General features: G+C 36.8%; 1 long non-coding RNA gene across 1 annotated transcript; it reads left to right on the top strand.

The window, feature by feature from the left end:
* Positions 1 to 786: 786 nt before the first annotated feature.
* Positions 787 to 26,929, top strand: LOC131592617 (uncharacterized). Its single transcript, XR_009280686.1, has 3 exons — positions 787 to 895; positions 22,601 to 22,752; positions 26,794 to 26,929. It is a non-coding gene; the product is annotated as an uncharacterized LOC131592617 (long non-coding RNA).
* Positions 26,930 to 27,564: the final 635 nt, after the last annotated feature.

Genomic DNA, 27,564 nt, shown 5'->3' with positions numbered 1-27,564 from the left:
ATGTCACAGTAGGCAAAGCCAAGTTTCTTGCCATTTTTCAGAAGTTTGATATATTATTAAGTCAAATTTTGTGGCTGACACTGAATGTAGCAGAGCACAGGATAGGTTAAGATTTTTAAAAATTAAAATATGAGGGTGGGAAAGACAGAGTTGTGGAGTATTTTCTAGGAGTGATATGTAGAGAAGGATCCTGATGGGAGAGGACAAGGATGCTGGGCCAGATCCCTGCCTTTCAGCCCCTGCCCTCCCTCCTTCTGCCTGTGCAGGAGCCTGCCAGGAGCAGGGCTACTGCTCCTGCTTTGCTCACGGCTCTGCACCTCTAGGCACTTCTCCATCCACCTCTACCCAGCCTATAGAAATGGTTTTCAAACTATAGGTAAGCAGAAATGTGCCGCAGTTGTGAGGAAAAGGGCCATGAGAAGAAAAAAATAATTTAGACTGAGGAGATGAGAACTTCTCCCTTCTTTATAGTTTGCAGACTGCTTTAATTCTTGTCTGTGGGTAGCTCCCACAGAGCAACTAAAATTACAGTGAACTATGACATAATTGAGGAAAAAACCAGGATTTTGTTTGATGATGACCATATACTCCTGTCTGCCAATAAAATTACACACTCACATTTATTTCTGCTTTCACTGTAACCACTCATCCCACTTTTATGCTGTTTTGTTTTTACAAGTTTAAAGAGTCTGAAATAGGACATTATCTAGTCAGATTTTTATATGTACTTCAACACTGAAGGTACAAAAGGACTGTTTTGACAATTTGCTGAAAATGCTGTTACAGTTTCTAGCTGTGAAGCTGAACTTACATTACCTCAACTGACCGGAGCCGTAGCAGACTCTCGGATGGAATGTATGCATCACTCTTTGCCAACTCAGGGTTATTTAATACGGTATGTCTGGAACCAGCCTTTTTGTTGAAATTGTTTTGGCTAAGAAACTGTCCAGATGAGTCTATTGCAAAACTATGTGCTTTGACTGGGATTTTCAAAGTTGGTCTGGAATCGCTCTGCTCAAAACCAGCAGTGTTAGAGATTATTTCTTTTGGGGAATATCTCTGAAACCAAAGGTTTGGTTTGGTTTTGCTCATTTTTATTTTGTTTATATATAGGATCAGTGCAACTCATGTATGCACATATCATTGTATATAAAATAACTTTACCTTTTCCACTGTCTATGCTAAAAACATTCAATATAACATCAGCAGAGATAGGCTGATAGAGACAAGGAAGAGTTTTAATTTAGTCATGTGAATGGAAGATATAATTTTTCAGTATTCTGTTTAGCCATTAATCATATTACCCAGAAATGGTTAGTTACTGTGTTAATGGGAATAGCTGATGTATTGCAGTAAGTGCTGGCATTTTTCTGCTGTGATGGTTTTCTATTCACATTAATGAACATTTTTCTTTTAAATTGGTTGCTCTGTTTAATTCACTGTGATATCTCTTTGACACTCCAGAAAAAAATTTTCTCTCAATCATACTAGTGCAAATCCAGGATTCGCTATCTCTTTTCATCAGTGATAGACTTTGATTTGTTCAGTGTTTTAAACAAGATTCTAAGCATATTTCCATCACACAATGATAGCTAAGAAGAATCTGAAGGGTTGGGCTTGCTTTTATTTCTTTATTTCGGTGAAAGAAAGAGACTTTGGTCTTATGTAATTAGATGTACTATTTCATACCTGAGTGTATAGTTATGTATATCACAGGCTGTAGTAAGTAATGAGTCTGAGCTATCCTCAAAGCCAGCAAAGAGCGTGAGTGAAATATTAAACCCAAGTCAATAGTCATTGCTGAGAAAGCAGAGCTTGTTAACCTGGGCATGACAGCCCCACTGCTGCTGCTGCTGCTGGTTGAAAGGTGACTGAAAGGCTGCCTACTCTGGCAGGAAGGAGTTGATGAATTTGGCAGAGATGAGCTCAGGTACAGCCTCACCTGCCCCACAGCTGGGACATAGTGCGAAGTGGCACCTGTGGAAGGGGCAGAAAAAATGAGTGTGTCAGCTCCTCCCTCAGACACTGGAGTTCACAATCTGCCATATTAATTTCAGCTGCTTTTCTTGGATGAGATTTGTCTGGATGATTTTTCAAGTCCTGCGAGGTAGATTGAATTCAATTTTTCATCTTACTCATCATTAAGTGTGTAATGGGCAGTTTCAGGCTTGTAATGAAACTAGGTCAAACAGTAGCTGGCTTGTATAAGCTCCAAATGTCTGGTTCACTAGAGTCTGGTGTGTTTTAAATGAGAATAGATGGTATTTTGATGTACCTTAAAAGGCATAAAAGGATAAACGCACATTAGCCATGAGTAGATTTTTCTGATAAAATATGCTGGAAATCAATTACGTCCCAAGTCCAGCATTTCCCTCTTCAGGCCTTTAGGATGTGGTCACAAGTGCATTTTCAATGTCCAAAATTAAAGTTATATAGTTTAAATCCAGTTATATAGTTTAAATCCTACCAGCTGTCACTGCACTAATTCTAATCAACATCACAGAAAAGATACTTTGAAGTCCAGAATTTAAGTCTAGATGAGAATATAATGCAAAGTAGCATAAAATCTTTATATAGCCCCACACACACTCATGCAGTGTTTCCAGTATTTTATCCAGCTTGTGATGTAATAGATAACATACCATGCAAATATTTTTAACAAAGTTAGTGCAAATAAAGAAACAGCCCAAACCAAAACATTTCACCATTCTCATTCTTGAAATTTTAAACAGGTGTTTTGGGACCACAGGTAAAGAAAAGCGTACAAATTATGATCGTAAAATTTGTGAATGCGCATCTTTGTACAATGTTCATAACAAAGGAAATAGAAATGAAGAAATTTATCCTAGACACTGAAATACCAGCGTAAAGCACAGTCTTGGGGTTCTCATGTCAGCATTCCTGCTGAGCCCTCAGCAAGCTACCTAGCCAGGCTCCATCATTTCTCTTCTCACCTTTTATTTCTTCTGAGCTTTTCTGGGGCAAATCTGCTTTTTTGCCCCCCCCCCCCCCCCCCCCCCCCCGTGCTTATAAGATTAGCTGATTTAATCAAGAACTAGAAAATAAATTATGATAATGACACCTGGTTGTAATAGATAACAGGCTATGATAGAAAACAGCACACTCAGTCAGTAGACAAAGGGTCAAAAACCATGTAAGTATCAAGAGTGGCCATGATATTTACAAGTTATCAGAGAATATGAATGAGGAAAGTTTTCAGAAAGTGCTGGTTCCCCATCTTCAGAGGCCTTCCTGTAATGTAGCCCACTCTTTGAATCAAAATTTATGCTATTAAAAATGAAGACACTCTACTTTTCTGGTACTAAATCGCCATCTGGATCAGTCTTGCTCCAGTGCCCTCGGTCTCACTTTCCCTTCTGCTCAGCATCACACCTTTGGTATCTCCAGTGATAGGGATTAGTCTTTAGCTGTTCCACAGCCTGGCAGTAAGAACACCTTCTTGGAAATGGGATCTGCAGATTCAAAACTACCACCGGCCAAAAAGAGTCACAAGTGTGGATTTCCCATGTTGTAAGTGTTAGTCTATTCTGTTAGGCTATTGTGTGGAAGTCAGTTCATGGCCTGAGCATGTGTAATGGGTCAGGTGTCTTGACAGTGTCTCTAAGAAATTAGGGTAGGTTTAGCTGCCTTGTGCCTTTTATCAGCTTGCACTGGAGTGTAGAAGCTTCATACCCTCAGCCAATGCATCCCTGAGTAAGTGATATGCCAGTCTTCAGGATCTTTGTGCATTTAAAAAGAGGAACAAATTGATTTTAAGTACCTTCAAGGCTTAGACAGGACCTGAACATCAGCAGTTTGAGAACTGTGGACATGGTACTGGGGACATAGACAGTGTGAACAAACCCTCATCAGGGAGGTAAGCAGCTAGTCCGTGGGCTTGGGCTAGCAGTTGAAATTAATACCTGCACTAGGCATTCTCATTCTTGCCTTTTTGTAAGAAAAAAAATCAGTCTATTTTTTTCTACCCTGACCCCACTTATTACTTGAGCTGAGTGAATATTTCACAGTATATATTTTTCCTGACAAACAGAGCTGATTTTTTAATTCTTGGGCATGAAACCATCTGCCTGTAGCTATGAATAGATTGCAGTTTCCTCATGTTTCTCTTTCTAAAAAATGCAATGATTTCCACCTCCTCCACTTTCATCTCCCCTCTCCCAACAAAATTATCTCTATGGACTGATCCTGACCTGACCTCTGAACTGTTCTCTGGACACAGAAGAAGTCATCAGGGTAGTGTCTTTCAGCCACAGGTATAGAGAGCTCATGTATGTTGCTATTTGCTATTGTTTAATCTTATTTTGTTTGTTTTGATAGATAATCTCAAGAAGAACAAGATGTTATGATGAACAATTTCACAGATTTTTAATCTATTCAATGTATTAAAACCTGGGGGAAGATACAAAAACAGGTGCAGCATAAAATAAAATTGAAAAAGGTTGGTTAATAGAATAAGCACTTTCCTGAGTAATTTCTAGACCTAAATCTGACATGGAAATTTGAAGTAAAACATGCTTGAAACCTTCTAAATATTACTTTGAAATTACATTTTGCTATTCTTCATTGTAGTAACATTCTCTGACAAGCAAGTACAACAGTGGCAGGTTGCAGGTTGAATGAACCATAACAATATGCATATATTAAAAAAAACACAAGTATTTTTGGAAGAACTTGTGTTTTATTTGGGATGTACTTTGCTATAGTCATTCCAGCCTTTTTATATGCTTGATTAATCATTGCTAATTTGTGAACTGACTAAGACGAGGGTTACATCTTACTGCAAGCATGTGAGTCATCCTGGTGGATTCAAGGCATGTCACTCTCTGTCTGCTGTAAAATTATATTTTTCTGTCTTTCTCGAAGCCTGTTGTCTAATTCAGCCCTACAGCTGGATCAACAAAACAGCACAGAGTGAATCATTCGCTGTCATCCCTGTAAGCAAGGTTCTTGTACTAACTCTGAGTCAAGTCTGGAACTAATGCCAAATTTAAAACATGGCCCCATCTAAGCTGTTTCTTTGCAAGTAAATATAATATCTCTAGTTATCCTAAAGATTTATTTTTATTGTCTGGAAACAAATCTGGGAAAAGAGATGGGAGAGACTTTCTACTGCACTGAAATCACGTGAGCCTCAAACAAAAAGGCTGATAGTAACATATATTACAAGCTTTTATATCCTTTAAGTGCTGGACTCCTCTAAGTATATTGACTGCCTTTGGCTCACTGAACTCAATGGCAGTTTAAAGCATTTGCTGTAGCAGGAGGTAAGAGCCATTTTACAAGGTGGAATGTACCAAATATGTGAAAGACTCTCATGTTAACTATGGCATCTTGGGTTTCACAGAGAACCTTAATACTTATGCACCAATCACTGGCTGTCAAGAAATGGATCAAGGTATTCAGAAGTGGCTATTTAATTTCTCAGATTTACATTAGACACTTAAGCATGAAATGAATCCTGATTGTTCAATTACTTCAGCTGGATTCATAGCTTTTTTTTTTTTACCTTTTTTACCTTTTTTTTGTCAAAATTATTGTTCCTTTTTACAAAACATCTAAAAAATGAAATCATTTTGATAGATATTTCAGTAATAGTTGCTTTCACTCTTGAGATGCTTGAAAACATTTCAGTTATTTTCTGGTTTTCTGCATTTTAATTAGAAGTTATGTTTGTTATAAAAGATCACAATTTATAAGATATTTTCTGATTACCTAATCTAGTATTATGGTCAGGAAATTTATCAGAAACTGTATTGACTTGTATTTCTTGGGGATTATTCCAGCACAACATGATCAGGTCTGAAAGGATGAAGAAGAGGTAATATACCTGAAACCCTGTGTACTGCAGCAAAATTAGAGAGAGCAACTTGTCATTTCCTATTTATTAGCTGAGTGTATTCCTGATCTATTCCTGTGACAGTTATCTCATGGCCTGTACCTTTCTTCCTGTATAGGAAAAATGGCATGGGATCCAACCAAATTGTGATACAGTCTAGACAGATTTACTGCATTACTTATTTTGAACAGCTGAATTGTCTATATTTGCTAATATTAAGGTACAATTTTGGTGGTTAGGTTGGCTGATTTCAGAACTTGTTGGGACTTTTTCCCTGTTTCTGCCTATTAGGGCAATATGCTTTCACTTCTCCTGTGTCTGTGACAATTTTAAGATTTGCCTAGTCCCTTTTTTTTTGCTTCTAATTTTTTGTACCCTGATATTAGTGCCATGCCAGTAAAGACTTCTTTGTCCTCATTTCAGCATAACATTGGTCCAGTGCAGTGGAAAGTCCATTCCAAAGCACATAGATTCTAAGAAACAGCCATTTGACTCATTCTGGAATCAGGGTCATAACACCTTTACCAAATGTAAGTTGCCTTGACTCTGCAGAAAGACTCGCAGTAGCTCATGTCCTCATCCCCTTTATCAGAGTTTGGCAACAGGTTTCTTACACCAAGATCACAGAGTTATGTGGACATACAAGAAACCTCTTGTATTTTATTTTAAATGTATGTACTCAATTCCTTTTTATATCAAGTCAAGGAGAGCATTTACTGACCTTGCACCCTGACTTAATGAGATCCAATACCATGGCAATTCAGAAGTTAAAAATCCACCAGCTACTCTAACAGATGTAATTAAGGAGTCAATTGTCAAATACCAGGGTAAAAGTCTGAAGCCAGGACAGACCATTTCGGGGAAAGCAGACTAAGTGGTGGAGTGGAAAAATATTCATAGGAACATGAAAACTTTAAAACAGAGATTCTAAGTAGAGGACACTCCAAACATACAAGTAGGATTTCTGCAGCTGCCTGGTTCAGAGTCTCTAGGATAAAGGCAGAGGAAATTTTTGGACTAAATGTCTGGATGTAAATTCTCTCTATGCTTTCATTTTATTTGAAATCTTTGTGAGAGGAACAGTCAAATGCGTTACAGAGAAGGGACATGAGGTGACAGAAAATTTCTAAGCTGCTTTGCTAGCTGGAAGACTTTGAGATTGACTCATTTTGTGCCCTGAGATATTTGGTTGCCTCTTCATAAAACATTTTAGCACCTATGCTTCCCTGTTTGGAAATTTAATGGCTACTACCTGTCAGCAGAAAAATCCTCCTTTCTTTTCTCACCTAAAAGTCTACTGTATATAGGGTGACATATAACTGTGTAGGAACTGACATACTTTTTCTAGGAGAATCTAGTAATTTTTCAAACTTTGACAAACATAGCCATTCATGCATATGTCTTTGTTTTTGTTTTTATTTTTGTCTTTTCACAGAAGATTAAAGTCTAATATATACTTGAACTATGAAATGACACTATAGTTCTGCTGTGTTATCAAAGGCACATATTCACCAAATCAAACTAAATTATCACAGTCCTTATTTCTTAATTATTTATCAGTATAAGACCTGAAGGACTCTTTGTACAGGAAAACTGCTGCTCCTGAGAAATTTTTTTCTGGGGAAAGCGTTATAATTTTTTAGACTTGCAGACATGTAGTCATGCTTAAGAATTTTCATGAATTGGGGGACACTTATTTATTTGTTAAGAGTAGAATTAACTAAATATATAACATGTTTAGAATAAACTAAACATATAACTACTCACCATCCTGTGAAGGTAGCCCAGCATTCAGCAAGAATGGTCTTTCCACTTCTTTGATGAGATATCTGTAAATGTTTATTGGTAAAAGAACTGTTCTACATGCGGCTAGAGTGTGGAAAAACTTCAATAAAAATGCTCCCTTAACATTTGATAAGCAAAAAATGTGATAAAGCAAATGAAATAGATTTATCAAAAGAGCTTTCCTTTGGCTTTCTATTGCAGAATTAAAAAGGATAACTTTAAAGAGATTATGAAAATAGATTCCCTCACAATAATAATTTCTATACAAATGGCATCTTAAGTGAAATATATTTAGTGGGGTGAAAAAATATTTAAAAATAAATTATAATCAACAACATGAACAAGGTTAGGTCATTGGCAGGAATGGTAGGAACTCTAAAGCATGATCCTTTAAGCTTCCTAACCTCCTCTTGAGAAGATGTCAATATGGGCATCAAATTAAAGAAATTTTAACAATATAATCTTCAGCAGATACAATGAAATGCATCCTTACCCAGTTTATTGGAGTCATATCTTTATAAGTTTAAGAAGTGATTAAAAGTTTGGGTTACTAGGATAGTATGTTGTAATATTTTCAATTGTACAATTGAAATCTGTACATAAGTACAATTTTTAATTGTAATAGAAAATATCTGAGCAGAGTACAAGGTGAGGTTGCAGTCATTTTGCATATCTAGACAAGAAAATTATTTTTACACTAAAATCACAAGAAACTATATGGTGTAATAGTTAAAAAAATTCTTTTGAATTTTAGGGATTTTTTTATTATTCACTTATATTATTATTTTATTATTCACTTTATGTTTTTATACCTGTTTGTTTAAGCAACCTTGCAATACTTATATAATTTAGCTTAATTTTCTGTTTTATAGAAATATCATGGTCTCTATCTAGATCACGTATTTAAATATGGATATCAAATTAAAAACAGAAAATTATATATCCATGTGATGTAGGAAGAAATGTTCAGGCTTAGTATAGTACTCCATGTTAGAATACCAGAATGTCTGGAGGAATTATTAGCACATACTTCTAATGGACTATTAGTTCATGTGTAATTTGTGCTAAAAAATTCCTTGAAAGAGAAACTTCCTGAATGGGGAACCAAGGGACAACTGAATGAGACAAGAAACAAATGAGATATCAAGAAACAAACTTTTCTATGCCTATGCCTATAAATGGCCAAATGCTGCATTAGTCAGTGAGGGGGAAGAATAAGGAAAAATGGAAAAGAATTTATCTTTTTGTGGCAGCTTTTTTGTCTGCAATTCTGACAGTTCAATGACAGATGTAATTCAAATTTGTCTCCTGTTGAAGCTGAAAACAAACACTTCATTTCTGAAAACTATACTCTTTTCTTGGCTTCTTGAGAGATTTTGAACAGTATAATGAGGAAACTTTGGGAAGGGTGCTCTGGATTCAAGGGCAATGGGAATATTTAAGAGATGTTGATAGGCATCTTTTACCTCATGCAAAGTATGTTAGCTTGTGGAATTATAGTACAGAAGTTAAAATATTTCTTCACATAAAAATGAAGTTTTTAAGCATTCTGAAATACAGCAATAGATAAAAAAATGTTTTTTAATCCTTTAACTAGGTCTAGATCAATGAAAAGCTTACATTTTGAGGGGTTCTCTTGTAAGAGATCACATCCTGATTGAAACCTAAGAGGAAAAAGCAAAAACTCAACCTACCAGAAGTTCCAAAATAATTCTCTAATAAAGCAAGAGATTCACCAAAGTCCAATCTGTACATCAGTTTACTTTCAACTCAAAGTTCAAAAGAAATAACAGCTCTGTGGTTAAGCAATGATTGAAGAGGTTAGTAACAGATCAAAGTGAAGGATGGGAGAGAGATGGGTGAGCATCTGGGAGGGAAAATGGAAAGCATTTTCTTTGGTCTGGTCTGAGAAAAAAATGAGAATATGAGGGGAAGAAGGTGAAAGAAAAATAAGGTCAAACTTCTAAGGAGAAATACTTTTGCTAGAATGAATGATGAGAATTTCCAGAGAAAAACTTGAAAGATGCTACTGATGTACTTTAATCCATCAAAATTATTTCTGCTACTAGTCACTCATTTGAAACCTCTTACTTTGTTTCAAGACTCGTTACTCAATTAAAATGCCCCAAAACTCCAAGCCAGAGTTATTTTTCCACTTTAGTGCTCTGCTGTGTTGCACTATATTATGAAGAGAATTTTTGTTCCTTTTTTTTCCCCTGAGGTTTTCCTCTGGAAATGAAAGCATTTTCTGTATTAGTCTTATAATATTAGGTCTCTATTTGCACAGCATTCATATAAGTTAAGGATAAGTTCACTGCTTTTTGTTAATACTTGAAAATAATTTTGCTGCCATTTTAAAGTCAGAAGGCAAAAATAATCCTTGCTATTTACCACATTCATTTATCTACAGGCCTATAGCATTATTCACTACTGAAAAGTAAATTTCTGAAAATAGTGAAATTTAATTTCAGTAAGAAACTAATTATTCTATATATCCACGTCTTTGCAAAACAACTTTGGTTTTGGAGTTAAGGTAGATATGCTTTTGTACTACAGTAAATACCTCTGCAATATTAGAGTCTTGGCCTAATTCCATCTTTCTGTTTTATATAGTGGATTTTTATTTATATCCTCAGTTCCTTTTGTTGATGGTTCTCCTGACCTACACACGATAATTGTTTGCTGTTTTCTTTGGAAGAAATTCACACCTCTTCTGTGTCTGTCAGTAGGGCTGTTTGTGATTTAACAGTGTCTCAAACGTTTATCTTGTATAGCGTGTATATTACAGATCCGAATCAAACTTCAAGAAAATATTATGAATTTGACTCTTAAAACATGAAGCATTGTTTATACCTTATTAGCAGCCTACAAGGTCTTTATAAAGGCAAATTCTGTGGGTGGAACAGGGAATATGCTATAGATACATAATTACTGAAGGTAAACCTGTGCCCCCATACTATCCCTAGGAATTTGTCAAGCCCTTTGATAGGGATAATGGACAAGATACTCGTCATTTCTGTAGAAATATTGTACTTGAGTATTTTTAGGAAATTAGGTACTCTTTTCATAGGATCAGGACTCCCATCTAATGAAACTCTGAAATTTTTTGGATCAGTCAAAAAACCCCATGTGTCTTCTACTGCATTTTGTACTCAGCCCAATTCCATGGTTATGACAGGTCTTTGGAGATAATTTCTCAGTCAGAGCATATGCCCCCAGGGTTGGCAGCAGTTGAGCAAAGAGTTTTGAAAGTCACAATTTTGGACTTAAGCAGAATTTAAGCACTAATTTCTAGGATTTAGAAGTTTTCCCAAGAGCAGAAGCTGTGGCACAGAATAAAATCCAGTTATCTCATATTGCAACCCATAAATACTGGACTCTAGATAGGACTATGAAATAATTCGGCTGCTAAAACATTGTTTTAATGGAAAATAAAAAGGTTAAGAGATGGTGGGCATACATATTTAAAGATCTAGTTGCCAGGTTTTTCTTTTTATATACTGATAAAATAGATGATATTCTGACAGTGAATATTTTAAGCTATTGAGGTAGCTGCTGTGGGGAATGCGGGATTACTGTAGTCTCTGTGACAGACCTATCAATGCCTTTTCATAGCTATTATTTAAAAATGCATTTTGTAATTAAACCGATGAGAGAAAAGAATTCAGAAGAACAAATTCTTAAAGCTAAGTTTGTGGGAAAGAGATGAGAATAATAGTTTTTTAGAATTCTCTGCTACTTTATTAAGATGTAAAGCAAGAATTCATTGAGTTTGGGAAGGTGGAAAAAATTGTACTGAATGGATATTTGCAAAAAATTCTGCTCAGCAAAAAGAAAGAGCCAGTGCAGGGGGTGTGTCTGACATAGGTACCCTAAATTCCCACTCAAGTGCATTGTTATTGCAGAATGAGCTAAATTCTCATTGTGCCTTGCTACTTAGTCATCACATTCATCATGGTTAGAAATGTTATTTGCTGGGAAGGAAGACATGGCTTGGTAAATAAGTCTACATATAAATTACGTAAGGGAAAAGACCCTTATGTTGACTTCAGTAAGGGGAAAGATAGGATGTCAGATTTTTAATAACAAGCAGTTATTCAGCATGTGTGAAACTCTCTCCTATAATCCTTTTTATTATGTGCAAGGCTGTATAATCAGGAACCTTATCAGTCTCTCTGAAGGGAGAATAATTGCATCTTCAGAAGTCACATAGTGGAGACATTACTATTTTGATTAAAAACAAATGCTCACCTTTCCCCCAGTGAGGGATCTTCACATGTGAAAGTGTTTAACCCACATAAAAACATATTCCACAATTAAAGCAAATTGGAAGAACTTAAACAATCAGTGGCAGGTTTGAAGTGTGTCTCGTACTGACTGATGGAGCCAGACTACAGCTGTACTTAGCAAAGTGTAGTTTAATGTCAGTGAGGGGAACAGACTATTATACCTATTTTTTCCTATTGCCTCTCTATAGTGGTTGGCCCTGTGATGGTTTGATATTTCTAAAACAAATTCCTCATTTTGATAAGCACAGGAAAATATATTTTTAATGTTAAGTGGCTGCAGTTTCAGTTTATCTGGAAGACCAAAGGGTTAATAAAATCTCTACTTTTCAAGCCTAAAGGCCAAGACTTTTCACTGCTTTCATTTGTAAGAAGAGCTTGATTGAATTTACTTCTGTTTCACTTTTAAAACTTCCTGGCTTTTCATTCACAAATCACACATTTGTCTTCTCCGGAAAAGCATTGCTTTTGTTTTTGTGACCTACATTTGTAGGGCTCCTAATTAGCAGGCAGCACTGGGATCTGCTGTCCCTCAATAGCTCTGTTTTGGGATTCTAAGCTAAAAAGAAAACCTGTTGCTGACATTTCAATGAAAGTAACGATCCTACTATAGGTCAGTACCTTTATGTGCACTGTATAAAAAAATGCATCATAACTGAAAAATTTCCCCTGTACTGCATTTTTGTCCTAATCTGGTAGCTGCTGGAGTTAATATCAGAAGGATCAAGAATAAATGTGGGGTGTTTTCATTGCCCTTAAAATCAAAATGTACCAGTATTTTGTTTGGCAAAAAATTCTTGCCTGAACTGGTCTTTTCAATTACTTCCTTGTTTTTTCTCTGTTTTGGGGTTTTTTCAGGGTTTTTTTGGCTTTGTTTTGGTTTTGGTTTGGTTTTAATTTATTTTTTTTTTTTTTTTTTCTTCTGCAGATAAGCTGACCATTATTTTTACTTTTGTGTTCAAATGAACATTCTGGCTTGTGAGAAAGTGGCACAACATCTAATTTAAAGAGCATTAGACCACACAAGAACTAAGTCTTCTCTCCTTCAATTTTCAAAGTAAATAGGAGATTGGCTGGACCCGGAATGCAGCATTTGACTCTGCTTTTTGTATTAAAAAACTTGTTACATACTGCGTTGGAACTGATATGAACTGCTATATTCAAATACATCAAACATCCAACTCCTCCCATCAGGAGGACCTTGTCACTTGCTAGGCAGCATTTGCAGACTCCTGCTATGTCTGTCCTCAACAGTGCCATGTCCTCAACAGTGAGCTGGTCACCCTGGCATTTTGTCCTGCAGAATAAGTGACGGCATTAATATTAGAACAAACAAAGTTTCATTTTCTTTGGATTTACCTTCTGCTTGGCTGCATACTCCGAGTTTGCTGTGTTTAAAGGCACTCCTTTTCTCTTAGAAACTTAATATGATGAAGACTTTTCCTAAATCTCACCAATTGTAACATATTTCAAAATTTATGGAAATGTTAGTTCTGTGGCCACTACTTCTCAAAATCAAGCTAAGCTGAAATTTGACAGCATGTTCAAAAGCTGTAGGGAATAACAAGTGGTGACACAGTGACACAGTGCTGCTAGTTTGAGAATTCAGACTAGAAAGACTTGTACCTGAAAATATATACAATTTATTCTACAGTAATGTCTGTGCAATGCAAACCAGACACTTCCAAGCTAGAATCACAGGGGCAGGAGAGCAGTATGGAGACACCTATATTCTAATCAGCCTCCTGGAACATGAGGTGTTCAGTCTTTCCCTGTTCCAAGATTATATAATCTTGGAACAGAAAATCTGCCTTAGTGACAAGAACAGCTTGTTTACAGAAACTATTTTGGCTGGGGGGTTTGTCTACTTTACCCATACTCCATCATCTGTCACAAGAGTAGAAGGAATGTTATATATCAGGTAGCCATTCTATATTTATGCTGCTGTGCTAGCACTTTCTGGGAAACTTTAGAATTAATTGTATATGCTCTTTAAATACAGAACTTTTTGCAAAATCTCTAGTGTTCTGTGTCTATCTGGGAGCTCCTTCTTCTCTTGAATAGGAAACTTTCTCTATCTGATCAGTAGATCTGGAATACCTACAGGCTGTGTGACATATGGCTCAGGGTCAGAAGCAGAGAGGCTGCTGTATTCGGCCCTCTCCCAAGACTTGTGAGGAGAGACATTTGCAGCCTGGATGCATGGATGTGTGCAGTGACTCATCCAGTCACAAAGGTTGCACAGTGGAGACTGAGGGGAATTGATGTTCATGCTGAGGAACCTCTACCGTGCCAAGAGAGACTTGGCCTAGATATCACTCCCAGGGAAAAAGGGAGGAAATGTTCCTCTTTGTCCTGGTTTAGGGCAAGTCTGGGAGAGAACCTCTGAATGGGGTCCTTCCAGAAAGCAAATTTAAGCGGCCCTTCCCCCAGATGGTTTGAGAAAAAGATTTCCTTGGAGAAAAGCGGAAAAAACCTCTTTCTTTAACAGAAATTGAATAATATTAAACAATAAAACCTCTTGCTGTTTGATGAGATGGCAAATCCAGAAAGGTCCTTTTCATGTGGTGTAGCTCAGCTCACTCAGTCCCTTATCAGTCCCTCTGGCACTGGAAAGTGCCGAGGCCCAGGCCCTGGTGGGCCACAGGCGTGAGCTCCCAGGGTTTGATTTCCAGTCCAGAGCGGGTTTGAACAGATCCAACAAAAAGGAGAAAAAAGCAGCCTAGGGAATTTCTCTGCCTCAGCTAGCTAAAAACTAACTGAAAGCAAAGGAGAGCTCTGTCCTGCTGTCTGTCCCTGCTGCAGACAACACAATCCAGGAGCAGGATGTGGGGCAGTGAGGGCTCTTTCTCAACACAAACTGCAGCTTCTTCTCCCCACTTCGCTCTCACAGCCAATCTTAGAGGTGCAGAACTTAATACGTAACATAAACCAGGTGACTGGGGATACAGGCATCATAAAGTCACCCCAGGACACTTAGTCAGTAGTCAGATGGTTTCAAGAAGGGGAAATGAAGTTTCATCTTTGTTTAAGTGGATATTTTAGTGTCTTCAGCAATGCAGTAAAATGTCAGTAGCAGAAAACTGAGTATGTTCTCTTAAGAAGCAGTTTTCTCATTCAGATGGACAGTTCAGTACATGAATACAAGTCACCCTTTCTGTTGTGCTTTCTAGCTCTGGGGATTTTGGCTATAATAGTACAATTAGGCGAATACTGGGTTGTCCTGCCCTGCATTCCTCAGTACTTTATATGTACTTCTCCTTGCACGGGAAAATCATCTCCTAGAGTGGCTATGGTTGAATTGGTTGCTCAGAACTTTTTGACTTTAGACTTTTTGGTGCCCACTTTCTGGCAGAAGCACAGATCATGCTTATAAGTCACAGAGGAGTTAAAGGTCTCCGAATGGACGTGCCTGTATTGTGCGTTGTGGTGCCAGGCAGAAATACAAAACCGAGGTTGAGAGAAGCAGCGTAGTGTTACGGTGGCACTGCCGTCACACTGGTGCACCCTTCTAGAAGGAAAGGCTGACTGGCTCAGACCCAGCAGTGCTGAAGTCAGTAAACTACTTCGGTTTCTCTAAAAGACTCCGTCACCACCAGCTCCAGGCTTTTTGTGCTGTATTTAATTTACATAAGCATGTGCTTGTTTGCACTTTTACAGTCACTTAGGGCCCTTGGACTTTACTGATATTCATCACAAAGCACTTTGCCAGTGTGTGAAAGATTTTTTAGCAAATGCTGACTGCTGAAAGAGAGCTTCTTGAACTTTGCTTGTTCTGTCAGCCCCGCAGAGCATCCGTACGATACACATCTTGGATACCATTTGTTTCTCTGGCTGCAAAGCACACAAGCTCTCAGTCTAGTCAATGGAAATAGTCTGGGGAGTACAAGGAAGTAGTCAGCTGACCAGTTAGAGATATTTATTTTAAGTGATCAGATTTGACTCTCCATGTAGGACTCTTAAAATGCCAACCTGCAAGTTGTGCCTTCATGCCAACCTGTTCTCTGAGAGCCAAAGTGACAGGTGTCACAGGAGCAATGCAGATATGTGGTTACAAGAATTTCCACTGCACAGAAATGATGCCTTGATGTTAGTGGTTTGCCTTGAAATTATTCCTTACCCTGAAATCACCTTTCATTCAATCCACATTACAGCAAGAGCAAGCAATACTTATCTGTGAAGTCTGAAATAGCATTTGCAGATATGTAGAAAACCTGATGTGTGATAGATATGAAATGATCCTTACCAAACTCTTTCCTTCTGAGTGTCCAGCAGATGAATTTTGGATGCTCTGATTACCAGACTACATTCTATGGACTTTTGTACATGAATGTTAGTTTGTGTTTTCCTTCTTCTGAAGATTCACCTATAGATTTAACTGAAATATTGTCTTCTCCTTTCACATGAATTGTTATTGGACCTTTTTAACAAGAGGAAAATATAAACCTTTTTCTTGTTTTCTGTTTATTGACAATTACCAGCACTTCAGATATCATAACATCTCAGTGGAAAAGCTAAGATCCTGGTATCGTCTCTCATATAATCCAGGGAGTTCAAAGCTCGTCATTGCTTTCTTCACTTCCCTCCTCTAAGAATATCAAGCAATTCTCATGGGACATTTTCTAACCCTAAATGTTATTTTGACAACCACACAAAATCTAATGCATAAATGGAGTTCTTTGCCACACAGTCTATTAGTGATTCTTTACTGAGATTAGAGTGAACTGGAAACCTCCACTCTAGAATGATAACTGACCTGGCATGGCTCTACCCCAAGCTTATTCTCTATAATAGCATGTCAGCTTCTTAGATGATGACTGCAGATTTTAAGCCCTAGAGATCCCCCAAGTTGAGGTAGCTGCCATTTTTTAGCAGTGGGACTGGGTGCCCAAATGCATTCAATAAGTTCTGCCCTTTTATATTAGAGTGAATACAGCTGTGGATTCTTCTGAACTGCATGCACTTCTTTCCTCACACATTATATTATCCCATAGTGAACACAACTGATAACCATAAAGCAAATAAATGCACCCTTTTAAACTCTGAAAATGAAGTTTCTCTCTTCCTCTCATCAAGATATTAGTAGACACATATATGTGTATACTTGAATACAATCCTAACTGCAATAACAAGCAGGCAAGTAAATACAAATTGTTTTAAAGACTCCCAAAATCAGAAATTTACAACTGAGTTAGAACTTACAGGTTGATTTCTCCTGTTCCACACACACTTCTGAGTCAGGAAGCTAGCTTATACTCAGACCCTTCTCTAAATTACCTTCTGGAAACAATCACATACAGTAAATGTTTCTGTTCCCTTCTGTCCTCTGGTCCAACTCACAGCACCTACTTGGCAGTGAATGTCAGCTCTCCTAAAATGCTGCCTTGGATAATCAGAGAAAATTATCTCTATTTTTTTGATCTTGTTTAAATAAAAAGCCCCAATTTTCATGCATTTGGAAGCAGGTCTATTTCCCATTTTCTATCAGAAATCTTGTTGATAGCCTTTACTCAAGAGGTTTTCCATGCAACCCAACCAGCCACACAGAGAGCTTAACTACAGGATAAGGGGCAGTTTATGTAAGACTGGTATTGGCATTGATGAAACCACAATAGCTACTGAAGCATACATGTTAATAAACATTTTGAGTGATCTTTTTCTTCAGGGTTTTCATTTTGAAGTTAAAGAATTTGAGAAAACCTGAAATGAAAGCCTGCAATTGCTTCATGCATATAGCAGTGATAAAGTGTGCAACAAAATTCACCTAATACCTCACAAACTCTCCTACTACAGCAGTAGCAAATGTGTTGTTTTGTAAATAGACACTTAGTAAAAACCTGAGTCCATCTTGGGATTAGCAAAATCAGCCTTTAAGTATTTTACGTAGAAGTTTGAGAGTTATGTGACTCAAAATACACAGAATTGGTTCTTTGACTCAAATGTTCCATTTCAGTTTTATGATTATTATATCTATGTTTGTTGATCATTTTATCATCAAGTGTCTTCATCAGCTTTTAAAACATAAAGTACATACAGTTTTCTTATGCTGAAATGTCATGGTGAAAGAATACTGATTTATCCTTACAGCATGATGAATGAAGTTTGGATTTGGTAAAATCACATGTTTCTTTTCCATCTTTAAGAACTCTACCATTTGGTTTGGTTTGAAGAGAGAGGAGAGGGTGGAGGGCACAGGGACTGTGAAAAGAATATGTTTTTTCCAAGTACTCTAGATTTTGTCCTTTCTTTTTACTCCAGAAACACTATTGTTTGGGTCAGTATTGTAGTAAGCATGTTTATATATCTCTTGTAGGATGATAACTAGCTCATACTTGCATTCCTAATCCAAAAGAGGGTATACCCTCCACTGAGTCTCTCACTTATGTAACCATTGTGCTCTATCTTATCAGGTAAGGAGTTTAGTATTGTTAATAATATAAAACTACTATTAAACTGTGTAAGCAATCTGACTGGAAAGAAAAAAGGAAAAAAGAAAAAAAACCCAAAAAAACAAACCAAACAATTTTGGGCTTTGCCTCCTCTTGAATACTTGTCTTACCAGAAGCCTGGCACTGACAGCAACACTCTTCTGAGTATGAAGCTAAGGTGCCCAATGCCCAGTCATTCAGCATATCTGAGCTGCCAGGGAAATGAAATGAATCCACAAAACACCACCAAACCACTGGAGGGTATCTGTTGTGTGGCCTGGAGCTGCTCTGTCCTGCTGATGGAGTGTGTCTCACTGCTCTGGTGACAAACGTTTTGCTGCACAGCCTAAATTCCTCAAGTGGTCTCTGCAGTGCATGTCAGACTGAAACAGATTTATGTTGTCACCCATGTTGATGATATATGATCAGATTGATTGAAGTATGGTGAGGCAGAGACTGAAGAATCAAGCCTTTGAATGCCTATATGAAAGGATTATGTGAACTATCACAGCCAAATGTAGACTCAAATGTACAAGGACTTCCAGGGTTAAGGCCATGATAATGTATATATGCAACAAAAAAGTTTTGCCAAAATGTTGGAGCACTATGTTTCCAACCTGTCATAGTAATTATTTTCTTCTATAGACAGGTTTTATTGTTTAATCTGTGTATGGGACCAAATGCTCACCTGATAGTAAGATGATTTGGGATGGTTGACACCACCTGTGAATCTGATCTGTAGTTTGTTCTGAAGCTGCACTAAGGAAGTCAGCTGGGCTTGGTCTCTTTATCCTCTTATGTGCAGCCTTTGTTTCTACAGTGCTTTGGCTTTGTAAGAGAATGAGAAGGTTTTACTACCTAACAAAGAAAGCTTTGATTGGGGCCAAGCTGGGAGAGTCCAAAATTAATGTTCTCAACAATGATGCTTTGTTCTCAGAATCTTTTACTTTTTCAGATGGAAGAAAGCTAAATAAAACCTGGATAGCTAAATAAAACCTGGATAGGGCTATTCTAAAGAACTACAGGCCAATATTTGATTAACTACATATTTGCTTGTTTTTTTTTGTGGAACATGATTTACGCAATCACTCTCTGAAAATCTGCGCTCAGCCTCTTGGCTAATTTCAACAGAGCTTGATAGGGGAAAAACATTTAGAGATAACTACCTTTTTATAAGTTTTGTTCAAATAGGCAATTGCGTAAAGGAAATGGCTTCTGAAAGTGTTTGAAGTGAACATAAGATCACAGAATAGTTTGGACTGGACCAGAGCTCATGAAACCAACAGATCTAATTCCCTACTCAGAGCACACCTAACCAAGTCAACTTGTCTAGTTGAGTCTCGAACAATTGCAAAGGTGGGGATGCCATAATGTCTCTGCATGGTCTGTCCCTGTATTTGGCTATCCCAGTGATGAAAAAAAAAATAATATACAACTGAAAATTCCAGTACTTTAACTGGTGTCCTTCACCTTTTGTACTGTTGCTGCACCTTCAAGATGAGTCTGGCTCTGTCTTCTCTGTATCCTCTGACCAGCTTGCTATGGAATCACTGAGTCATTTAGGATGGAAAATATCTTTACAATGAAGTCTAGTCATTAACTTAACACAGTCAAGTCCATCACTGGACTACACACCTGAGCACCACGTCTGCATGTCTTTTAAATACCTCCAGGAATGATGATTCCACCACTTTCCTGGGAAGCCTGTCCAATGCTTGAAGAAACTTTTTCTAGTATCCAATCTAAATCGCTCCTGGTATAACTTGAGGCCATTTTCCACCATCCTATCCCTTACTTAGGAAGAGAGACAAACTCCCATTTCAGCACACTCTCCTTTCAGGTACTTGTAGAGAGTGATAAGGTCTTCCTTGAACTTCCTTTTCTCCAGACTCAACACCCCCAGCTCCCTCAGCTGCTCCTCACAGGACTTGTACTCCAGACCTTTCACCACCCCCACTGCTCTTAGAACACTGCAGTGTAAATTATTTTTTTATACACAATTTGTATTTTTTCATATACAACTTTTTCTCCTATACAATTCAGTGTTAGCACATACTGAGAACTGTTTGAAAAATATAGTAATTTGCAAATAAAATCTCTGATATAAATAGTTTTGTTTAGCAGCAAGTGTTAAAGGTTTTAAATAGTAGAACTAACAGATTCTTCAGATTTGTGCTCATGCATCCAGAAATTAAAATTAATTTTAACACAAATGAAAAAATATATATCTAGAATATTTGCTTTTTTTTTTTCCCAAGAGGCTCATGACCTGTAAACATTTGAAGACTATGAACCAACAAACACCAATCATGTACCACAAATGGAGATAACTGAAATAAAAAATTCAGTGTTAATCAAATGTGTGACAGTTGAAATTCAATGTATGAATTGTTGCCAGTTTAGAAGGGATTAAGAACTGATTTTTGAACATACACTTTTCAGCACTGAGTGAAAAGATGCAAATGGTGTGGCCACAAGACTGAAATGGACAAATAACACTTAGGAAAGGAAGAGATAAACAAATTTATCAGCTGTGGTAAATCATTTGGGAAAACCTGAGTAAGATATTTTTACTATGGTAAATCCCAAGATTCTTCATGGATCTTGGATGAGTTCTGCTTGAGCTGCACAAGTACTGTACATAAGAATCTGAACCATGTATTTTAAATGGACTTTAAAGAATGTTTCAAAATGGCCTAAATAAACAACTCCTCCCACTAAATGGAATTTATTTTCTTGTAGAAGCAACACTATCAATAATAATACAACTCATTTTAAAGAGATAAGGTGGAAGAGGAAAAGTAAAAACTGTTCATTACTCATAAGGAAAGTGTCATTAGTATAAACAGTTCAGCAGGCTTTTATCTTCTTTTATTGTAGTTATTGTATTGTAATATGATCCTGTTGTTGCTGAAATACAACTGAACAGGTACAATGCATGTAAGTTCTCAAATGCATGTCTTTGGGTAAGGTCATGAAGAGGCAAAGACATTTTATGAGTAGTTCAAGAGAAACTTCTTTGTTCAGTTTTGTGTTTCTGTTTTAATGATGCTTGCAATAGAAATGAGCAAATGTCTTCAGTGTATGTTTTCCATACTATGCTGGAGCACTGGAAAATCATTCTCATCCATATGATATATGATATAATGATACTCAAATAATTGCCTTTGCAAAATAACTGTTGTCATTTTTACTGCAGGTGATATTTTCATTTCACTGTTACTTTGTTTATTTTACTTTTGGCATGCTATTTACTTGGCTGTGAATTTTCTTGAAATTGTGCACGAAGTGCAATTTAGACTCTCACAGTAGAATCTGACATAGTAAGAGTTCAACAACATGTGTGATTTTTTGTTCCTAATTCGATACAGTAGTTAATAGCCAAGGTCCAAGTATGCCCAATTCCATAAGTGAAATAAAAGAAGCAGTGGTATTTACAAGTTGGTGCATTATGTAGACAATTATTGCTACATGCTGTCATATTTAGGTACTCCCCTGTGGCTTACAAAATAAAGTTTCACAATAGAGTTATATTTCTCTGCCTTTGATTAGCCAAACAAAAGACAAGGAATGAAGAGCTAATGTTTTACTTCAGACCTTATCAAGATTTAGCTTGCCAAACCTGTCTGCATTAACTTGACTTCCAGTCATCACTACTGAACACAAGGCAAATCAATATTTTCTGAGCTCTCTTTATCATGACTCTGAGATTTTCTGTAGGAATGAAAAGCTCATAAAACATATCATAACGAAGGGCCTGGAAGCCTCTTCTCAATCTCAGTATTCATATTACTTCATTATTTCCACACCTTGCAAAGAGAGTAATCACTGAGAACCCTGCAGGAGCCTTTTCAATCCCTGCAATGCCTTTTGACATTGCAATCAAAATAAAACTTTTGAGACAAACTTGAGAATAACCTGTATACTTTTCTGTAAAATGTTAATGCTATTTTTAAGTAGAAAGAGGAGTTAAATTTATATATTACAGAGATAAAAGTCTAAACTAATGCTTGGATAAATCCCACTCCTGTCCACATAAAGGGAAATTTCTTGAAGTCATGACCATTCTCTATTTAATGACCAGCCATGCAAGGAGCTCGAGGCCTTCAAGACTTCACAGAGAAGTAAATAAGGAACATGGTTAATATGTTACATTTTGTATAAGGAATATAAAGAATAGTTTGAATTATATTCTTTTTTTTTTTTCTTTTTTTTTTTTCTTTTTTTTTCTTCTTTTGAGCCAGCTCAAAATAAAGATCTGGATAAAGAGAAGAGAGAGGAGAAAGCTGAAGCTGAAGATGCATCTCCCTATTCCTGAAGCTTAATGGCTTTGGGAAATTCTAGAAGATGAGTTTCCTGCCACAGAAAACTTGTCCTACTAACAATTTTGGAAATGGTATGGAATTTCACTACTCCAAGTTGGTCTTCAAGGTCTAATCTAGTCAATTTTAACATCACAGCATTCATCATCAAAGGTAGATTTTCTTGAAAACAGGGAGAGTAAAGAGTGAGTTACCAGATTTTGTGCCTTATTAACTTAAGCAAATAAATTTTGCAACGTATTTTATAAACCATGTTATTAAACAAATGTCTTTTGTCTTCAGGAGGCCTTTGGAAAATTGTATAGAATCTTACTTCTCTGAAAACCAGAAAACTTCAATTTGAAGTCTAAATATCCTACTGGATTGTTTCCAGTAGTTGTTATAAAAATAACTTAATTTAGAAATTTTGACCCACTTGAAGTAAACTTCATAAGTGTGTATACAAAGAAATCATGTCAACTTAGCTGTGTTTAGGATAAAGAGCCCAAAATGTTTTCACTCCTTTCATAAGAAAGGATTTCCACTCTTATCATCATAAAGGGCATTCATCATACATCTTTCATTCTGAATTTGTCTTTTCTGACTGGTGAGATTTTTGTGCAGTACTCCTCAAGCTGGACAAATCCTGATAATGTCAGCAGTTCTTCTGAACCATGCTGCAAATGCTCATGCATCTTGTAGATTCTGCTGTCATCTCTTTTCCAGTTGCACAAAGCCAGCAACTCCCAGTGATTCTCTGGTCAACTAATAGTCACAAGTTTTAAACATTCGTTTTCAAATTTCAAATTTATTGATCATAGCAGAAACTCCAAGTAAGTAGTGGCAAGAGTCCAAATTCAGCCTGCCCCACAATAAACACCTGCCATTAAAGTGAACCCAGGAGAGTAACTGTCCTTGTTTAATCAAAAATAAACACTAACTCAAGCCACTTTAAACGATGGTGTAAAGGGAATTTTTCTATACATTTTTTATGACAAGAAATTTTTAAATCATATTTCAGTCTACCTTCTAGTCTGATATACTCATAGATCTGTTTATCAGTGAGACTGAACATATCTAGAAATTGTTAAAAATTGTTCTCCTTCTCTTCTTACTTTATTTTTATTCCACATAAACTTTTTCTCTGATTTTTTTCACCACAAGATCTCAAAGTAAGAAGTTAATTAATATTTTTTGAGCTCTTTCTCATGCTACAGTCTTTTAAATTCTCAGCTAAATCTCACTAATTTCCATGACATTAATTAGGTTGCATTTATTCCATTATTTTATAATGTGACAATTTTATTTTTTTTTTATTTTCAGCAATGTTTTATGTTAATCACTGGCTAATAGATGATGACATTTCAATATCTTTGAACTGCTTACAGTCTGATGCTGTTGAAAAAGTCTGTGGACTGGACTCAAATTTTCTTTCAAAGAAGGTGGAAAGTTTTTTTTTAAACATTTGAATTCTTACCGGGCAAGAAGGATTTGTATTGTTTTATATAATGGAGTATACCCTTTTTTGGATTAGGACTGCAAGTATGATCTAGTTATCATCCTACAAGACTTATATCAACATGCTTAATACAATACTGAACTAAACAACAGTGTTTCTGGAGTAAAGAGAAAGGACAAAACCTCAGGTACTTGGGAAAAAATGTTCTTTTCACAGTCCCTGTGCCCTTCACACTCTCCTCCTTCTTCAAACCAAACACAATGGTAGAGTTCTTAAAGATGGAAATGTGTGATTTTGTACAAAAGTGTTTTGTATAATGTTTTGTAGTCTTTGTATAAACTTTATCCCATTTGAAGGCGAGGGCAGTGCGGACCCAGGCTGCAGCACAGCCCCTTGCAGGATCACCCTGCCCTACTGCCTTCTCCTTGCTGCTTCCCTCACACCGACATCATGAACAACACAGAAAGGAAAGAGGGGATGGTGCAGTGATATTTGAAGTATTTGTTCAAATATTTAAAGGAGCATGGGAGGGAATAATGACAATCTCTGTTTCTTTTAAGAGAAAGGTCCTGGAGGGAAATTGGGAACTACTGAAGAAACTCTCTGGAATATATTTGGCGATCATATGTGCTTTGAAGAGAAAAACAAAGAAACAAACAAACAAAACAGAAAAAACTTATAGTTTAGAGAAAAGAGTTCTTAATGTTGCTGATCACTGATAAAAGTCTTCTGCTTCAGAGTTTTAAAATATTGTCATACTCGGCACCGTTCAATAGCTCTAATTTGGCCATTAAATTCCTGTCACCTTTGCCCTCTCCTAATGATTGTGACAAAATGCTGTCTGCAATCAGAAAGACTCAATCGTTGTGGGAATGATTTAAATAAACAATCAAGTCTGCATCTCATCCATCACCTTGACTGATTTCTCTATTCCCTGTTCACCTCTTCATGACATTTGGCAGGTCACTTGATATAAAATATGCAAACAGTGAACTGAAATAGCCCAAGTCTCCTGAAACATGCTGACTGAACCAGTTGTCTTAAAGTAGCCATGAATCTTTGCATGGCAAGCACAGATATTTTCTGTAGGTTTTTTCCCTTGCCATGTAGGCTGGTGCAGTATTTGTCACCTTTACATTCACAGCACTTGTACTTACAAACCAACCTCATGTGAAGATGGGTATTATCTGTTAAATCTCTTGGACAGGGGAAAAATAATTTATAAAAAGGAAGGAATGGTTAGCAGGAAGAAAGGTGGTAATCAAAGTACTGATAAAAGCAAGTAAAGGAATGAGGTGGGGAATTAGGCCAACAGAAAAATTATATGTAGAATTTATCTTCTGCTTTAATGAAATTAGTAAAGATATCTTTAATAGGGTTGAATAGGCCTAAAATTAAGTTATATCAAGGTACCTCCAGATGGAATCATCTGAGTATTCCCAGGGCTCTTTGGGTGCTTACTGATACCCTGCCATCCACCTGCCTCTGCCAGTCTCACTGAGCTGGCTGTACCTGGCAGCAGCAGCACACACCAGCTCCCCTACAGCTGCTGCACAGCTCAGCCTGGTGTGCAAACACAAGCCTAAATTTGTCAGTTCTAAGTGGCATGGGCTGCAAAGGATGGTGCTGAGGCCTGGGCATATGGTCCTTTCTGCCAGCTGTGCTATGTAGGGCAAGAGGCTCCCCAAGAAGAGCAGCAGGATATCAGCTGGCAATAACAATCTCCAAAACAGTCAGAGCTCACCTGGAGACTCAAGATTAGTGTCTCAGCACAGCTAAAATGATCTGAATATCTCCTGGGAGATCTACTGAAAAGCATTATTTGGGTTTTTTCACTCCATTCTCCCGTCTTCCCTTTCCATGGTCTACATTTTCCTGTGCCAGCATGTTTGCACACATTTGTGTTTCTCACGTGCCTATGAAAGAAAAAGAGCTGAAAGAAAACATCAGAATGTCTTAGTACTTAATTAAGCTCAGCATCAAATCACTTCTATCTTGGGCTTTTTTCCTTTAGCTTCTGTAGGAAAATATACATAATTAGAGGCAAATTTATCTTACTGTGGAATCGGGAATGATTCTTGGTATGCAGGGGTGCTAGAATGTATCAGTGATCACCTGTAAAATACCTGTGTGACTGAAGTTCAAGAACCAGTCTTCCTGTCTTCCATAAGAAGTCCTGATTCCAGAATTTAAAATTTGAAATACAAAGCCAGGCTGGTTTTGGGAGGAATTAATTCTAGTTTACATTTCTGGATGTAACTCAAATCAACTTTTTCTCTTAATAGCACAGCTCAAAACTGACCCTACCTGCTGATTTCTGCCTTTCCTGCCTGTGTTGATCAGCTCTGTTTGAGATGGTTGCATTATAAACAAAATATTTTAAAACAAAGGAATTTCAAAATAACCCCACCAAAGGAGGGATGCTTGGAAAGTCTTTTTCAGAGGTCATTTCATCTGTCAGCTCAAACTCAGCTATGCCATCAAAGGTGACACATGGAGCTGCATCTCCAGTCACAGAGAGTGGCACACAGGGCTGCCTCATCCACACATCAGCCAGCTCCTCATTCCTGTCGCCTTGCGACCCCCTGCACTTCCAACACATGGCAAAAGAACAAGATATTAAATATTTTACAGAAGAAAAAATATATATATAAATCCCCCACCCTTTCTTTTCCAGGACACTTTCAGCCAGGCAGATTATAGCCCATCCTGTGGCTTCACAACCATCTGTACGTGAATGAATTGGGAAGAATTTCTAAACCTATGAAGAAGTGACCCAAACTGAAAAGTGGGATGAGCTACCTCAACAACAGCTATATTGTTATCAGGAGTCACCAATGATAGCAAATCTGCTTTGTCTGGCTTGATTATACTGCAGGTACAGCCATGAACAGTACGTGAAGTTGTTTATTAAGTCAATAAAGAAAGATTATATCCCCCTTTTGAATTATTTGACTTTTATTGTTGAATAATAAACCTGAACAAATTTTCATATATCAAAAATATGTAAATATATGAACGAGAAATATTATTCAATAATTTTATACATTATTTAAAGTAAACCTGCTGTTAATCTTCAAAGTTTTCATCTCTAGGTATTTCATGATGAATTGCAATAAAAAATTATTAAAAAAAGGAGAAAAAATCTACTTTTTTTTGTGAAGATGTGTTCACAAAAGCAAAATAATAAGCTAGTGAAGTGTGATATATCATGGAAGAACTTATATCTTCATAAAAATGACATTCATTTTTATTTGACAAATATTTTATTGCATGTCTCACAGCTATTAAATAATTCCCAGTTTAATTTTTGTTGTGTCCTAAACAGTCAATAGTAAATACTATATTCCCTTGGCCTCTTATATTTTCATCTATATTCACAAAGAAAACTTCCAGTTTTTCTCTTGTTTTCCTTTTTATTTTATATGCAGAACCCAGTAACTTTTTA

This window comes from Poecile atricapillus, chromosome Z, assembly GCF_030490865.1.
Source record: "Poecile atricapillus isolate bPoeAtr1 chromosome Z, bPoeAtr1.hap1, whole genome shotgun sequence".
NCBI classification, from domain to species: Eukaryota; Metazoa; Chordata; class Aves; order Passeriformes; family Paridae; genus Poecile; species Poecile atricapillus.
Note: the sequence above shows the minus strand (reverse complement) of the source record. Positions and strands in the feature narration are given on the sequence as shown.